We start from the raw sequence: 17,533 nt of genomic DNA on the forward strand, positions 1-17,533 counted from the left end.
CCATTTTTAAATTAGTTTGTTGTTCCATGTCTGGTTCTAATTGTTGTTTCCTGACCTGCATACAGGCTTCTCTGGAGATAGGTAAGATGGTCTGGTGTCCCCATCTCTTCAAGAATTTTCCACAGTTTGCTGTGATCCACACAAAGTCTATAGCATAGTCAATAAAGCAGAAGTAGATGTTCTTCTGGAACTTCCTAGTTTTCTCTATGATCCAAGAAATGGCAATTTAATCTCTGATTCCTGTTCCTTTTCTAAATCTAGCTTATACATCTGGAAGTTCTCAGTTCACATACTGATGAAGCCTAGCTTGAAGGATTTTGAGCATTACCTTGCTAGTATGTGAAATGAGCACAATTGTACAATAGTTTGAACATTCTTTGGCATTGCCCTTCTTTGGGATTGGAATAAAAGATGACCTTTTCCAGTCCTGTGGCCATTGCTGAGTTTTCCAAATTTTCTGTCATATTGAGTGCAACACTTTAACAGCACCATCTTTTAGGATTTAAAATAGCTCAGTTGGAATTCCATCACCTCCACTAGCTTTGTTCACAGTAATGCTTCCTAAGACCCATTTGACGTCACATGCCAGGATGTCTGGCTCTACGTGAGTGACCGCACCAGTGTGGTTATTCCGGTCACTAAGACCTTTTTTGTACAGTTCTTCTGTATATTCCTGTCCTGTCTTCTTAATATCTTCTGCTTCTGTTAGGTCCTTAATAGTTCTGTCCTTTGTCATGCCCATCCTTGCTTGAAATGTTCCCTTGATATCTGTAATTTTCTTGATGCCTTCCCCATTCTATTGTTTTCCTCTATTCCTTTGCCTTGTTTATTTTAGAAGGCCTTCTTATCTCTCCTTTGGCTTCCCTGATTGTTCAGTGGGAAAGAATTTACTTGCCAATGAAGAACACCCAAGTTTGATCCCTGGGTTAGGAAGATCCCCTGAAGACGTAAATGGCAATGCATTGCCGTATTCTTGCTTGGGAAATCCATGGACAGAGGAGCCTGGGTGGGCTATGGTCCATGAGGTCACGAGAGTTGGACATGACTTCCCAACTAAACAACACCAACTTCACACTGTGAAATAAAATGCATCCATAGTTTAGTTTCAAGTTAGGAAGTTAATAGAAGAGTAAAATATGCTCCTCAAATTTCATTTGAATTTCAGGAGAAAAGTGAAAAATGAATTAATCCACAAAGCAGTAACAATAGAAAAGAATGCCATCAGGGAATTAGAAATTTTTATAAATTTTACAAAGCTGAAATTTTGAAAGAATATATTGAAATATTGAAAGAAAATCAGAGCAGCGGAAATACTGTGCAAGCATATGAGATATTTCAAAACCAAAGTGTCCAGAGATTCAGAGGGCAGCCAGGTTGACCAGAGTAAATTAGTAGACAGGAAGATAAAATGGAATAAAAGTCAGAATTTCAAAAATATAGAGATGAAAATAATGAGAGCATTTAAAATACATGGAAAGTCTATTCAGAAGGATCAGTACATATACAGAAAGGATCTGCCCAAAAGACAAAGAGAAAAAAAATATTAGCAGGAAGAAAATCAGAGTAACAATAAATGGAAATTTCTTGTATCTAAGAAAAGCATTTATCTTGAAATTAGAGACCAACAATCCTTGAATATAATCAATAAAATATTTCACATGTAGACATATAATAGTGACATCCCAATACTGTAAGGAAGAAAAAAAAAATCAAATCTTGTTATCCCAAGGTAACAAAAACTGATCCTTTCAAAAATGAAAATCTGACTAAACTCAAACAGCTTGTCATTTCTTATCATTCTGGTTGTATACTAGGTGACTACCTGTCTGGGTTTTTCAAGAATGACTCCTCTTTACCTCTATTGTCCTGAAATAATTTATAGTGTCCTTTTTTACTCTCAACACTATCCTGGTTTTACATAATTATGATCATTCTGTATGTAGTGGGTAGGCTTATGTCCTCCCTAAGATGTCCACACTCTGTTGGAGAAGGAAATGGCAGCCCACGCCAGTGTTCTTGCCTGGAGAATCCCAGGGACAGGGGAGCCTGGTGGGCTGCCGTCTATGGGGTCGCACAGAGTCGGACACGACTGAAGCGACTTAGCAGCAGCAGCAAGATGTCCACACTCTATAATCCCCAGAACCTACAAACACACTACCTTACATGACACCTTCACCGACTTGCAGATGTGATTAAGTTAAAAACCTTATGATGAGATAATTCTGGCTTATCTGGGTGACTACCTCAAAGCAATCACAATGGTACTATAAAAGGACGCTAAAGGGTCAGTGATGGAGGATTTGAAGAGAAGCAGAGGGATAAAAGGTGATGTGATGAAAGGCTATAAGTCAAGGAATGAACACAGCCTCTGAAGACTATAAGGCAAGAAAATACATCCTCCCCTATAGCCTCCAGGAAGAACCAGCTCTGCCAACACCTTGATTTTATCAGCCCTCTGAGACTGACTTTAGATTTAGACTTTAGACAGAAGATAATAACTGTGTGTTGCTTTCAGTTATTAAGTTTGAGGGAATTTGTTACAGTGGTAATAAAAAGTGATACACGATCCATACCATAATTTCCTACTTTCTTCCACTAACATAACATTACAAACCTTTTCTTATGACTTTAAAGTGTTTGTATATACTATTTTTAGGGATCAAATAATATTATCAAATATATATGAGCCCTTGTTTTCTTAACCAACTCTGCATTCTTATATAGGTTGTTAAATTTTACTTAAGAAATATGAATAATACCCAATATCTTCTCACTAATAAATCCTCATCAGAATGAGAATTTTAACGTTTCTTGTGGAAGATTCTCAGAATTGTATTATTAGGGCAAATAGGATGGATGTTTTGTGGTATATACATTATCAAATTGCTTTCCGTAAATTTTTTTAGCTGTCACAATATACCTAAGCATGTGGTCCTTTCAAGTGCATGGAGGCTTGCCAAAGACATCCCTGACCTGGAGCCTGCTTCCACAGTGCAGCTTTACCACACTGGCTCTGTCTTCCTGAGACTGTTTTAGTAAGCCATGCTTGACTTCCTTCTGCCCTGTTTTTATTTGGTGTCGTGGGGGGAAATCTCCGCACCTAACCACAGGAGCGAAGTCTGCCGCTTCGCTCCTCAGTCTCCTGTACGCTGCAGGCAGAAGTGCTCTCTTGCTCCTTCGTCTCGCCCAGGCCCCTTCCCCGGCAGCCAGGGGCCTGGGTCTGAATCCTGGCAGGGACAGCCTGCCGGCCCTGTCACTCACGCCTCTCCCATTCAGCAATCAACCAGGATAAGGGGTTCGGATCCCTAGTGATGACAGACCTAAGATTGCATCTGATTTATCTGACCTGGCTATCCTTAGCACACCACCTTGCTGTTATCACCTTTTCGAATGCGGTAGGGGAGGGGGAGCAGGTTATGATATTTAATATGAGAATAAACGTTTTGCACATAAATGTACAATAGTGAGGTCCTCCGTTCTAACCAGCTGTCCTTATTCTCCGCCTGCAGTTCCTCCCCTCCATGGCCTGCCCCTACCACCCCACCACTGTGCCCCATGACTTCCCCTCGTCCCCCTCTGCCATCATCTCCTGACTTCCCATCTTTCCTGCCATCCCTTCACAACCGACCAAGTGAAGGCTTGATTATTATTTCTTCTTTTCTGTGCTTTTATCTTTTTTGTTTGGTTTTAATTAATAAAAAAGTTTCTATATTTACATTTTTATAGGGTATTATAAATAAAAACAAATTGTATACTTAAAAAAATTTTTTTAACTTAATCTCATCTTAAAATATATATTGGCTAATTATATATATATATATACATATATATATACCAATAAAATGCATCAGTTTAATGTACATTATTTGTTTACTATCTTTAAATATCACTTACTATTTAAATAATTTGAAAGGCATAGATTGTTGATTGCTATTATATTAACAATTTTTATACTTTCTTATACATCTAAATTGAGACTATGCATAAAAACTCATGACTGTACTTGAAACAAATTACAGGAGTCATAGTTATAGTAGATTGAGGGATTAAGATTCACTCTAAAAAATCTTTAGTTTTATGTTTATAATATAAAAATAACTTATGCACCACTATCGGCCATGGGGTTAGAGAGAGGATAGGTAGCTGCTATTATGATAAGTGCTAAAATTGGCTAAAACTATTTTCCTGTGCACCCTCCATTAATCCTGTAAGGTGAATGAGTCAACAGATAATTTGATCTGTGCACCATTGAAGCTTAGCATCCAGGCTAACGTCTCTCTTAGAGAAGGTGTTTGATACTGTTTATTGTCACTGCATGTTATAGATTGAAACAGTTGCTAGGGAAAAATAACCTACATATATGTTATAACATATGCATATACATACATATTACATATTAATGATAAGTCCTGGGAAAATAACCCAGAATAATAGGTAACCGTAGCCATTATATTGGTAGAGCAATAGCAACATCTTTGAGGAAGAGGAGGAAAGATTATATATCCTCATATGGAAACTAAGTTCTCGCCTAACTGTGCATGTGTGCTAAGTCACTTCAATCATGTCTGACTCTTCCTGAACCCACAGACTACTTAACAAGCCTCCTCTGTCCATAGAATTCTCCACGCAAGAATACTGGAGTGAGTTGCCACATCATCTTCCAGGAGATCTTCCCAACCCAGGGATCTTACCCACATCTCTTGTGTCTCCGGCATCAGCAGACAGGTTCTTTACCATTAGTGCCACCTGGAAAACCTCCTCAGGTAATTACAATGTAAGTTAATTTAGGAATTACTGTCTATATTTTATTCATTGACAACTGACCATTAATAACACATTTCTCCACAGACTAGAAACTAGAAACATTTTAATTATTTAGCATTATCGTTCAGAGAAAAATAATTACACTTTAAATAAAAGAGGAAACTGAGACATGAAGAATGTTTTGGATTAAAGTAGCATTAGAACCTTAAGCCCATAGAGGTATAAGGTCTCCAGAATCCATTGTTTTTAAATCAAAAGAAATAAATCAGATTATCCTATTAGGGTATATTAATCTATTTAAAATTGAGAATAAATTGAGGTATCATAGGGAAATCCAATCAATTTATTTATAGAATGGTATTCATGCTAGAAAAAGACAAATAGTTCGGTATACTCTGATTAACAAATTAAATGTAGATCTTAATTAATATACATACATCACAATAATTATTAGACTATATATTTTGTTTTTATCCAATCAGAAAAAAATTCAGTGAGAAAGCAATCTTTCTATAATTTCCTTAATAACCAAAAGAATTATTTATAATATCTATGAACACTTTCATATGAGGTCTATCAAAGTATTCTGCGAAGATTTTCCAATTCTAATTTTCATAATTAGGTAACATGTATGCACATTCAAAAGCAGAGACATTACTTTGCCGACTAAGGTCCGTCTAGACAAGGCTATGGCTTTTCCAGTAGTCATGTATGGATGTGAGAGTTGGACTGTGAAGAAGGCTGAGTGCCAAAGAATTGATGCTTCTGAACTGTGGTGTTGGAGAAGACTCTTGAGAGTCCCTTGGACTGCAAGGAGATCCAACCAGTCCATTCTGAAGGAGATCAGCCCTGGGATTTCTTTGGAAGGAATGATGCTAAAGCTGAAACTCCAGTATTTTGGCCACCTCATGAGACGAGCTGACTCATTGGAAAAGACTCTGATGCTGGGAGGGATTGGGGGCAGGAGGAGAAGGGGACAGCAGAGGATGAGATGGCTGGGTGGCATCACGGACTCGATGGACATGAGTCTGAGTGAACTCCGGGAGTTGGTAATGGACAGGGAGGCCTGGCCTGCTGCGATTCATGAGGTCGCAAAGAGTCAGACACGACTGAGCGACTGAACTGAACTGAACTGATGCACATTAAACATACATTTAAAATTAAAAGTGATGTATAAAATTATATCCATTGAGAGACCTAACATTGTAATGGACCAAAGACCACTTAAATACATGCACACATATGTCAGCACATACATGCAGACCTACACGCATATATACGTACCTATGTACATGCATTAATGCAAACCACAAATACAGCATGGGACAATTACTTTTATATAAATTTGATTATTTATAAAGTTAAATACAATCAACAGCACATTGATAAAATGAGTGCAATAATTAGTGAATAAATATCTGACTGTAATACTTTGGTACATGAATAGAAATAAAAAATCTATCTGTATCATTTTGAGATGACATTGTTTACTGTGCTTAAGTGTGTTTAAAAAGCCCAGCAGGTGCTCTATGAATCAAAAATCACTTCTGAGGAGTCTTGATTAGTTTAATTTGTTTCTAATACTCATAGTACCTTTTATAGTCATATCATCCAGAAGGACTCTAAAAATAAAGATAATAACTCTGACCACTGGGATATTTCAAGAAAGGGTTCTATATTTTAAAAATCTGACAATGTGAATATCCTACCTTTATAATTACAGGAGTTTTATTATCACCATCATTATTATTAATACAAAATGTTTACATTTATCAAATTCATTAATGTAGTACTTATTATAGAAATGTTTATCAGTGAACTCACTTTATCAGTTAACCTGTTAGACTTTCCTCTTTAAGATTACTAGGCCCTCACCTGAATATTGTTAAATCAGAAAACCCAGGAGAGAGGCCTGAGAATATACACTTTTTAATCATTTTTCTAGTTTTCTAATGCACTCAAATACTTGAGAACAACTGCTTTTAAACATAAAATAACAAAGATGTAGCTGAAGAAAATTATAAAATCAATATGCATTTTGACATGAATTATATTGAAGAGGGCATAAATATAGTACAGAAAAAGCTTTAAACATTATTTAAAATGTCCTTTAATTACCCAACAGAGTGACTCTTAGTGTTGTTTTTCACATAAAAATACCCTGACTCTCTCCACTCTTCAGCACATTTCTAGAGAGGAAGTAGATGATACTGATTAAGCACAGAGGCTGTGGAGCAAGCCGCTTGGATTTGATCTTTCTCTGTCACCCACCTACTACCTAACTTCTCTCTACCTCAGTTTCCCCACCTGTAAACCAGGACGTTGCAATGAACATAGCGTAAGTTAGTACATATATAGTGCTTGTCCCACAGTGCCTGGCTCATTAAATGTTGGCTCTTATGGCATGGGGATAAACAAGATTGATGTTCCTGCTTCTTGTGGCTTGTAGCCAGATACTTCTTTACATACATAAAAGTATGATGAAGACTACACAGAAATATATGGAAAAAGGAAGTCTTATCTAGTCTGGGGGAGTTGGGGAAGATGGGGAGGGAGTATTGTTTTATAAGAAAGAAACTAGCATATTGATACCAAAAGGAGGGAATTACTAAGGAGAATGTTCTATGCACAAAGTGTGTCTTAATTAAGCAAATGAAAGTAGAGCTTGTGGACCAGAGACAAGAGAGGACTCAGGATGAGACTGAAGTCTTATTAAGGTTTTATACCAAGAGAAGGAAGAAGAACAAAAGAGTTTCTCCTGGTGAACTGGAGCTTTTTTAACAGGAAGGAAACCCCTCCTCATGACCAAAAATGTGTTGCATGAGTAATCCTGTGTGTGTACTTAGTTGCTCAGTCTTTCCCACTCTTTGCAACAACAGGGACTGTAGCCCACCAGGCTCCTCTGTCTGCGGGATTCTCCAGGCAAGAATACTGGAATGGATAGCCATTTCCTCCTTCAGATTTTCCCCACTGAGGGATCGAACCTACATCTCTAAAGTCTCTTGCATTGGCAAGTGGATTCTTTACTGCTGAGCCACTGGGGAAATCCAGAAGTAACCCTAAATGTAAGTAACCCTGTATTTAAGCTTTCATATTGCAAAGTAATGATAGACAAAGAGGAAAAATATGAATGTATTCTGAATAGCTAATTCATGAGGTATATCATTTTTTTTCTTTTAAAATATTATATGAGAAATTCCAGGTGAAGAGATTCATGCTTGAACTTTATCAAGAGAATACTGAAAACTCTACCAATTCTTCTACTGTGTCTTTCTCCTTCTAAAATATTTATAGAGAAACTAGTATGAATACTACACTTGATCTTAGCCAAAAGACCGAGAAGCAATGTGAGATTTCGACATGAGAGCTGGACTGTAAAGAAAGCTGAGCACCAAAGAATTGATGCTTTTAAACTGTGGTGCTGAAGAAGACTCTTGAGAGTTCCTTGGACTGCAAGGAGATCCAACCAGTCCATCCTAAAGGAAATCAGTCCTGGATATTCATTGGAAGAATTGATGCTGAAGATGAAATTCCAATACTTTGGCCACCTGATGTGAAGACTTGACTCATTGGAAAAGACCCTGATGCTGGGAAAGATCAAAGGTGGGAGAAGAAGGGGACAACAGAGGATGAGATGGTTGGATGGCATCACCAACTCAATGGACATGAATTTGAGAAAGCTCTGGGAGTTGATGATGGACAGGGAAACCTGGCATGCTGCAGTCAATGGGGGTCACAAAGAGTCAGACACAATCGAACAACTGAAGTATGAATACAAGTCTATATCTTTTCTATCTTGATAAAGGTTAGTTTATGCTAGTAACCCATTCACAAGGGAAACTTTGGTCTTAAAAAGAGATTTGGGAATGCAAATTTTCTATGATCAGTCTTTCTTTCAGTAAAGATTTTTCCAAGGAAGAGTTTCCAAGACTCTGAAACTAACAGATAACTTTGTAGCAATCATTACTGAAAGGACTTTTAAAAATTACTGAAAGCATCCAAAGCTGCATAAAATCATAAAAATTAAAGATGGCTACCTTTCCATTTTACTTCAAAGTATCACAATTATTATGATACCTAATTATTGAAAATATCATGGTTTAAAAGCTCTCATGTATATAGTGAAATACACAGTATCATTGTAAAACACTGCAAAATAATACTATAGTTAATAATTAATGGTTGGAGATGGTTGGATGACATCACTGACTCAATCGGCATGAGTTTGAGCTAACTCGAAGAGACGGTGAAGGACATGGAAGCCTGGCATGCTGCATTCCATAGCGTCACAGACACAACTGGTGGGCTGAACAAAAAATATTTAATGAATACTTGTTATGTGTCAAGCACTACTGTAAAATTTTAAATATATTGCCTCATTTAACTCCTTATAAAGTAAATATTGGGCTTCCTAGGTGGCGCTAGTGGTAAAGAACCTGCCTGCCAATGCAGCAGACATAAGAGACATGGGTTCAGTCCCTGGGTTGGGAAGATATCCTGGGGGAGGGCATGGCAACCCACTCCAGTATTCTTGCCTGGACAATCCTGTGGACAGAGGAGCGTGGTGGGCTACAATCCATGAGGTCACAAAGAGTTGGACACGACTGATGTGACTTAGCGCAGCACAGCACAAAGTGAATATTATTTGTCGCCCACTTTATAGACAAGGCAATTAAGCAGAAATGAAATTAAAAGGAATTAAGTAACTTGATCAAGGCTACCACTCATAAGTGGCTAAACTGATAACTGAATCTTTGAAGTATGATTCTGAAGTTCATATCTAAAAAAGAACCTTAATATTTTTAGGACTTTTAAGTGTTGTTTTAAAAATATGTATTTGTGTATGCTACACATTCAACCAGTTAACATAATACAGTCTATATTGCACTTGTACTTGCTTAATAGAATCAATGTATTAACATGGAGATAACATAGAATATTTATCTTATTAAAAATAGAAGGTATTATTAATATGAAGTTGTAAATGGACTGTAACCAACCAGCTCCTGTGTGTAATTCACACAGGCTCTTCTGTCAGTGAATAAAACCACAGATCTTTCTTTGCCCTCTGGGGAAACAAACTGAAAATGGCATATATGAATACATGTGAATTCAAACATACTGCAACGGCTGACTCATCCACACTCATAGAGGTAAAACACGGTGTAAATCTGTCCAGTAAGTGATTCTAGTCATAATAAACATGGCATAGATCAAAACAACATTTTCATAAAATAATAGCAGGACATGATGAATATTCATTGGAAAGACAACTCTGAATATTCGTTAGGCGGACTGTTGCTCAAGCTGAAGCTCCAATACTTTTTTGGCCACCTGATGTGAAGAGCCAGCTCATTGGAAAAGACCCTGATGTTGGGAAAGACTGAAAGCAAAAGGAGAGGGAGGTGGCAGAGGATGAGATGGTTAGATAGCATCACTGACTCAATGGACATGAATTTGACCAACTCTGGGAGATACTGGAGGACAGGGGAGCCTGGCATACCACAGTTTGTGTGGTCTCAAAGAGTCAGACATGATTTATCAACTGAACAACAACAATGCTTTTGAAAGAAAGGTTTTTTCCTAAATATATTCACTTTAGACTGTGGTAGCAGTCTACGTTAGTCCATGTTAGAATGGAGAAGAGAGTTTACAATATCCAAGATATTTTATTTTTCTTATTTTTAATTTTTATTTTTACTTTATTTTACTTTACAATACTGTATTGGTTTTGCCATACATTGACATGAATCCACCATGGATGTACATGAGTTCCCAAACATGAACCCCCCTCCCACCTCCCACCCCATATCATCTCTCTGGATTATCCCTGTGCACCAGCCCCAAGCATCCAGTATCCTGCATTGAACATTTAATTTCAATGAATATAACTGGTTACTAGAAATAAAAGACTACATAGTCCAAAGTACTACCTGAAGAATCATATTTCATTTAAAAACTCCCAGAATTAGTTTATAAAAATACCTGGGAAATTCTGGAATAGGCTCCGAATTACGGTTTTTGTATTTTTTAATGTAAAGCTCTCATTAAATCAATTTCTATTTCATTTATAAAATTGGAACTTGATTTAGATCCAAGTTCTCTCCACTTATTTTCCATATGATTAAAGGTTAGGTACATTCAAATTTTAATAATTTAAATTTATTTTTATGACACAGCTGATAGGATTTGATCAACCAAGGGGAGTCAGTAAAAAATTAAATTTGAGGTACACTCATTCCAAAACTGAAAAGACCTATGAGTCAGCTGCAAGATCAAGGAACAGAATATTATCATCATCCCAAAGCCCCACTTAAAATTACTACTCCTGAAAGAGTAGCTGCCTTATCCTAACTTTCAACAGCATCACATACCATCCCTAACATGCCACTGAGCTACACACACATATGAAGTAAGTACACACCCACTGTTATTAGATACAACCATGGAATACAACTAAGTATTCCATAGTTGTATTCCTCTTGAGAAACCTGTATGCAGGTCAAGAAGCAACAGTTAGAACTGGACATGGAACAACAGACTAGTGGCAAATAGGAAAAAGAGCATGTCAAGGCTGTATATCCTCACCCTGCTTATTTAACTTCTATGCAGAGTACATCATGAGAAAAGATGGGCTGGAAGAAGCACAAGCTGGAATCAAGATTGCCAGGAGAAATATCAATAGCCTCAGATATGCAGACGGCACCACCCTTATGGCAGAAAGTGAAGAAAAACTAAAGAGCCCCTTGATGAAAATGAAAGAGGAGAGTGAAAAAGTTGGCTTAAAGCTCAACATTCAGAAAAATAAGATCATGGCATCCAGTCCCATCACATCATGGCAAATAGATGGGGAAACAGTGGAAACAGTGGCAGACTTTATTTTTTGGGGCTCCAAAATCACTGCAGATGGTGATTGCAGCCATGAAATTAAAAGACACTTACTCCTTGGAAGGAAAGTTATGACCAACCTAGACAGCATATTGAAAAGCAGAAACATTATTACTTTGCCAACAAAGGTCCGTCTAGTCAAGGTTTTTCCAGTGGTCATGTATGGATGTGAGAGTTGGACTATAAAGAAACTGAGTGCCAAAGAACTGATGCTTTTGAACTGTGGTGTTGGAGAAGACTCTTGAGAGTCCTTTGGACTCCAAGGAGATCCAACCAGTCCATCCTAAAGAAGATCAGTCCTGGATATTCACTGGAAGGACTGATGTTGAAGCTGAAACTCCAATACTTTGGCCACCTGATGTGAAGAGCTGACATTGGAAAAGACCCTGATGCTGGGAAAGATTGAGGGCAGGAGTAGAAGGGGATGACAGAGGATAAGATGGTTGGATGGCATCACCGACTCAATGGACATGGGTTTGGGTGGACTCCGGGAGTTGGTGATGGACAGGGAGGCCTGGTGTGCTGAGGTTCAGGGGGTCGCCAGGAGTCAGACATGACTGAGCAACTGAAATGAACTGAACTGAATGGAATACTTTGGTGCTTCTCTAGTGGCTCAAACAGTAGAGTGAAGGGGAGAGGGGCAAGATGGGAGTAGGGGATTAAAAATACAAACTATTATGTATAAAATAACTAAGCTACAAGGGTATACTGTGTAACACAGGGAACATAGTCAGTACTTTATAGTAACTCTAAATGGAATATATCCTTTAAAAATTGTGAATCAACATGTTGTACAGCTGTAACTTAGGTGATAATGTGCATCAACTATACTTAAATTAACAAATGAAAAAAAAAAACCTTCCATTATGTACTGTGGAGTATACTAATTAATTTCTATATTATAGATGGCAAATTTAATTTTTCTCACTTTCCATTTCAAATTATCAAGTGGGTCTATTAAAATGAATATTACAAAAATATTCACTTAAGTCAGATTTTAGGAAATTTTAATAGTCAAATAAACAATTATTGAATGGAAAAGAAGTAGTGACTACATTGAACTATATATTTTATTCATAGAATACTTCAAGAAAATGTGTGCAAAACATAAAGAATAAACTTTACATGACAGAAATTAATCAGAATTTTCTGATTTTCTCCAAAGAAAGAAAAAAGAATTTTCTGGTTGCCAATTTGAGAAAATTGGGTCTATTATATCTCTTATTTTTATTTTTTAAGCCATTTTTAAAAATTGGAGTACAGTTGCTTTACAATTTTGTGTTAGTTTCTGCTGTACAAATTGAATCAACTATACATTTACATATATCCCTTCCCTCTTGAGACTTCCTCTCTGCTCTGAACACACCTCTCTAGGTCATCACAGAGCACCAAGCTGAACTTCCTGTGCTATATAGCAAGTTCCCAGTAGCTACCTATTTTACACATGGTAAATTTATACATGGTAGTGTGTAGATGCAAATACGCCCCTCCCAGTTCATCCCACCTGCCCCTTCTCCATGTCCACATGTCTGTTCTCTCCTCTCGCCCTGCAAATAGGTTTATCTGAACCATTTTTCTAGATTTCATATATATGTGTACTATTTGATACTTATTTTTCTCTTTCTGACTTATTCACTCTGTATGGCAGACTCTAGGTCCATCCATGTCACTACAAATGATAAGACATTGGCTCTATTTTGGAATACAAAATTACTGTATTATTTGAGATATGGATAAATATTAGAATACGCCCATATATACATTGTTTTCTCTTTAAAAGATACATTTTGTTCAATAAATAGCAATTCATAAAGCACTTTTGTTTAAGGCTTAAAATCATAAGAAATTATTGGTCTATGTAAATTAGAATGACAAAATTAAGTATTACCACAAATTATCTGAATTGAATTACATCTTCAAAGGTAATTACTATCTGTGTATAGCAGGAGGATGTGGTAAGAGAGGCAAGAGGTGGGATACTCAGATGCCAATTCAAGAGCTTAGAGTGATGAGGAAAAATGATGAAACTTGTAGTTGTTTAATATTTCAAACATCCAATGACAAACATTTGACCCAAAACTCACTGGTATTTCTACATGATTGACCTCATAATAAATTAATCTTGATAAAATTAATTTTAAAAACCAAACAGAAATATTAATTAATTGTATACACATGGCCACAAATAATATAGAAATGGCCTAACAATAACTCATGGCTTAGTAATATGTGGACTTGCCTAAACTAAATTACATTTTCTTAAATTTCCTTCCCTCTTGTTTCAGGTTAGGGATTGCCACAAGAAACAAATTTTTCTTGTGATGAGGAGCAAAACGGTGAAGCAGCAGCCATGTTTATTGTGATTGGAAGGAGGTTGGGGCAGAGACAAGGGGTGCTTCTGTAGCTCACACATGTTGTCATTCATCTGCTGACTCCACTGACTGCCATGGGGCAGCAGATGAGCCTGTGACTTATCTACCATACCATGAATCTTCCTTTATCATCTCAAATCCTTGGGACAAGTTTGGGCTTACCTTCAAGAAGGAAGCACCAGTTTCTCCTGCGGGACTCCCATACCATCAAGATTGGAAAGAGAGAACTGACACATGTTCCAGTCTGTCTTTTTGGGCTTCAGGTCACACGTGGATTTAAACTTTTGTTCTCATTTTACACTTTTCTTCTTTTCCTTCCTAACTTCCAATCATACTTCAAGCTCCAGCATCAGATGAGAAATTAATAGGCTTACGGAGGCTACTGTAACCAACTTGCATAGTTGTGTATGGTCAAATCCTTGTAACAAATTGCATGTGTGCATGAGCATGTTTACATACATGCACACATGTGCAACCTTCAGGTGATTCCAATCTACTTGATACAGTATTTGGTAAATATCAAAGGAAATTATTTCAGGGCTTTACTTTCCTAGCTGAAGTCCACATAAGGGACCTAATACCTTTCAAAGCTACCCTAAGAGAAATCCTTATCACCTGTAACCTCAGGTCTGACAGATTGGAAACCAAATACAAAGCCTAATCACAATGGCTGAATTACAATGAAAAATAATTCCATATTTCAAAAGAACATTTTTGATAAAATTAGGGCAAATACAAAGGAATGGGACCCTGACAATTAGGATGAGAACATATGGTCAAACATAGATGAAATTGGGACAGACAATTCCTAAACTCTCTCAACAGTGCTTTGCCATTTAAGGCATCCTTTCCGCTCCTACTTAGGAAGTTAGCCTTCCCTTTCCTGCAGATTCCAAGAGCAGAACTAAAGTAGTAGTCATATGAACTGTTGCCCTCAGAATGTCAGGGCAGGGTCCCAGGTGCTTTCGTAGGTCACACACATTGTCATAAATCTACCTGCTCATCTCTTTGGCATTAATAGCTGTCAGGCACACACTTGATCCACCTTCCCTTGGATTCTACTCCAATTTCTGAGCCAGATATGTGTTTAGCTCAGAGACAAATGGTGCCAGCTCCCCCTGCAGGTCATGAAGGTTGGGGGCAATGAGAACCAACACATGTCTGGGCCATTCTTCTGGGTTGCAACACCTGTGCATGGGTTCCATCTCATCTTTGCTCACCCTTAGTTTACATCCATCTTCCCTTCTCAACAAATAGAGATTATTTAATCAGCTCTACAAATTGCATATAGTCAAATTTCTGTCACAAATTCTTCATTCCACTTACCTTTCAGGGACTTTTTTTTATTGGTCTTTTACCTTTATTCAAATACCATTTCACAGTAAGGAAAGGATTTTAAGCTAATTTTTACTAGACATAAATTAAAAACTGTCCTTTTTCCTGTTGAGAACAGAATATAATAAGAGTCAGAAACCTTTATTTTCTTTTTATAGATGGATCAGGATGGAATGATAATATGTAAGGTCATGATAGTGCCTGGGCCCTTTTATTAAGAATGTTCTCTGGTGTTGAGTCCTGAATAACTGGATGAATAACTAACTCTACAACGATCTTCTTAATGAAATGAGCTCTGCAAAGTGAAATCTAATTTGCCCTAATTTGTTTTGCTATTTTCATGTTTCCCATCTTCCAGAATCCTGCATGATTTTTCATGATGAACAGAGAAAAAAAAATCCATTCATAGGTATTTCAATTACTGAGGCAAAATGAATAGACTAGTCATCACCTATCTAACCCCTCATTGTGAACCTTCCAGTAGAGACACAAATTGATCCTTCTCAAACTCTGCCCCCTTTGTAACATTACATCTGGATAAGCACAATAGTGTCTTATTTTTCCAGCTCTCTCTCCTCTGATCAATCCTGCAAGTTGCCGCTAGGTAAGGTGTCATGAAATTCACTGTTCAATGTGTCAATTTTCTGCTTATAAATATTTTAACTGGTATCTCAGTTTTCTCCGATTTTTTTCCAGCATGAAAGGAAAAATCTACTTTACTATTTATAAGTGAGCAATGCAGATTTTATTTTCAAAAGTGATAATCAGGAATTTCTGTTGTATATCTAACAACATGTCATTTGTCCTACACTGTTTATTTAGGTTATCTTTTTCCAACCCCCGAATTCTTTATTCAGCTATTTCTCTCATGCGGTCAGGATGGACTCTCGTTCTTGTGGCCATAGGATTAGGCAACTAACCAAAACTGGATCATCCAGGATACCCAATTCTGTTCAGAACAGCATCTGGCCTAAGCTAAGCACATCTGAGTACTTGCCTGAGATCTTTCAAATTTAAGTTGAGGGGATAGGATATAGTGCCCCTTTTTATTGCAGTTTGTGTGTTTATGAGCTTGGAAGGCTTTTGACCAAATATCCTATGACTGAGACAATGAATAAATGAAGAGAGAAGTAGAGATGAGACAACAAACATGCAAGCCTCTGTGTGTGTGTGTGTGTGCCTGTTACATACCAAAGCAGAAGTGTGAAAGTTTTCCCCTTTTCATTATGTTGCTTTAATCTAGACATTACAATGAGTTTTTATGTGAGAGTTAGTGAATTCATTACATTCCTGAAGCTGCAGGTGGTCTATAGTTCAGTCAAGGTGTTAATTGGCTGGCACTAAGTGCGGTTTGAGGTTTGTGTGGCAGATGGAACCCAATGAATATAGAATTTTGTTACACAAACTATAGATGTACTTAAGCTTTCTACATCTGTGCTGAACTTTTTTTCAAATAGACATAGGTGATAAAACACCTGCTACCTAATTAACACCCTTTGTAGTCATTCACAAAGTTATTCTCAAACCTGCTCTGCCAGCTGTAAATGTTAAAACTTCACTTGCTATTCCTGGATATTTTCCTTTCCTTTTTAAATAAAGTCTAAATTGAAAAATATTCAAGTCTATCAAATGAAAGAAAATAAAAATGGTTAATGAATGAGTGAATGGACAGATAGAAAGGTAAAGTAGAAATTTTCTGAAATTTTGAGCTGATAATTCAATGAAAACAGTAGCCAAGCTAAAGGAATTTTTTCAGAGATTAGACATTTCTGGGAAAATAGCAATGTTTAAATCTCTTGGCTCCTTTATACTCTCAAATCCAGCAAGTCTACCTCCTATGAGCCAAGAAGATGTGATTGCAGGAAGGGAGGAATTATTTAGGGGAGGCAACTTAGCTGTCAGGTCTCCTTTGGTCCTGATGAAGATCACTGGGACATGACTTGTACCTGTCCAGGCAGATAGAGTCTAGGGCCTGAGATGAGCCATCTAGACTGATGGTTTAGATTAGGCTGAGATGGGTCCTAAGAGTTCTGTCAACAGAGCTCCTCAGAGTTGGGTGAAGTTGCTATACATTTCATTGGTATCTCTAGTCCAGCCGGCCTTTAGAGCTTTGAGAAGAGCTACAAGGTTCTCTACACAACTAAGAGTAGGAGTCTACAAGGAGATGGGTGAGC

General features: G+C 37.3%; 1 protein-coding gene across 1 annotated transcript in view; it reads right to left on the bottom strand.

Annotated features, from left to right (window-relative positions):
• The window catches only part of LOC102181821 (sperm-associated antigen 16 protein), a 1,088,062-nt gene that overhangs the window by 744,050 nt on the left and 326,479 nt on the right, over positions 1–17,533 (bottom strand). The gene's annotated exons all lie outside the window — the stretch shown is intronic.

Source organism: Capra hircus, chromosome 2 (assembly GCF_001704415.2).
Source record: "Capra hircus breed San Clemente chromosome 2, ASM170441v1, whole genome shotgun sequence".
Taxonomy (NCBI): Eukaryota; Metazoa; Chordata; class Mammalia; order Artiodactyla; family Bovidae; genus Capra; species Capra hircus.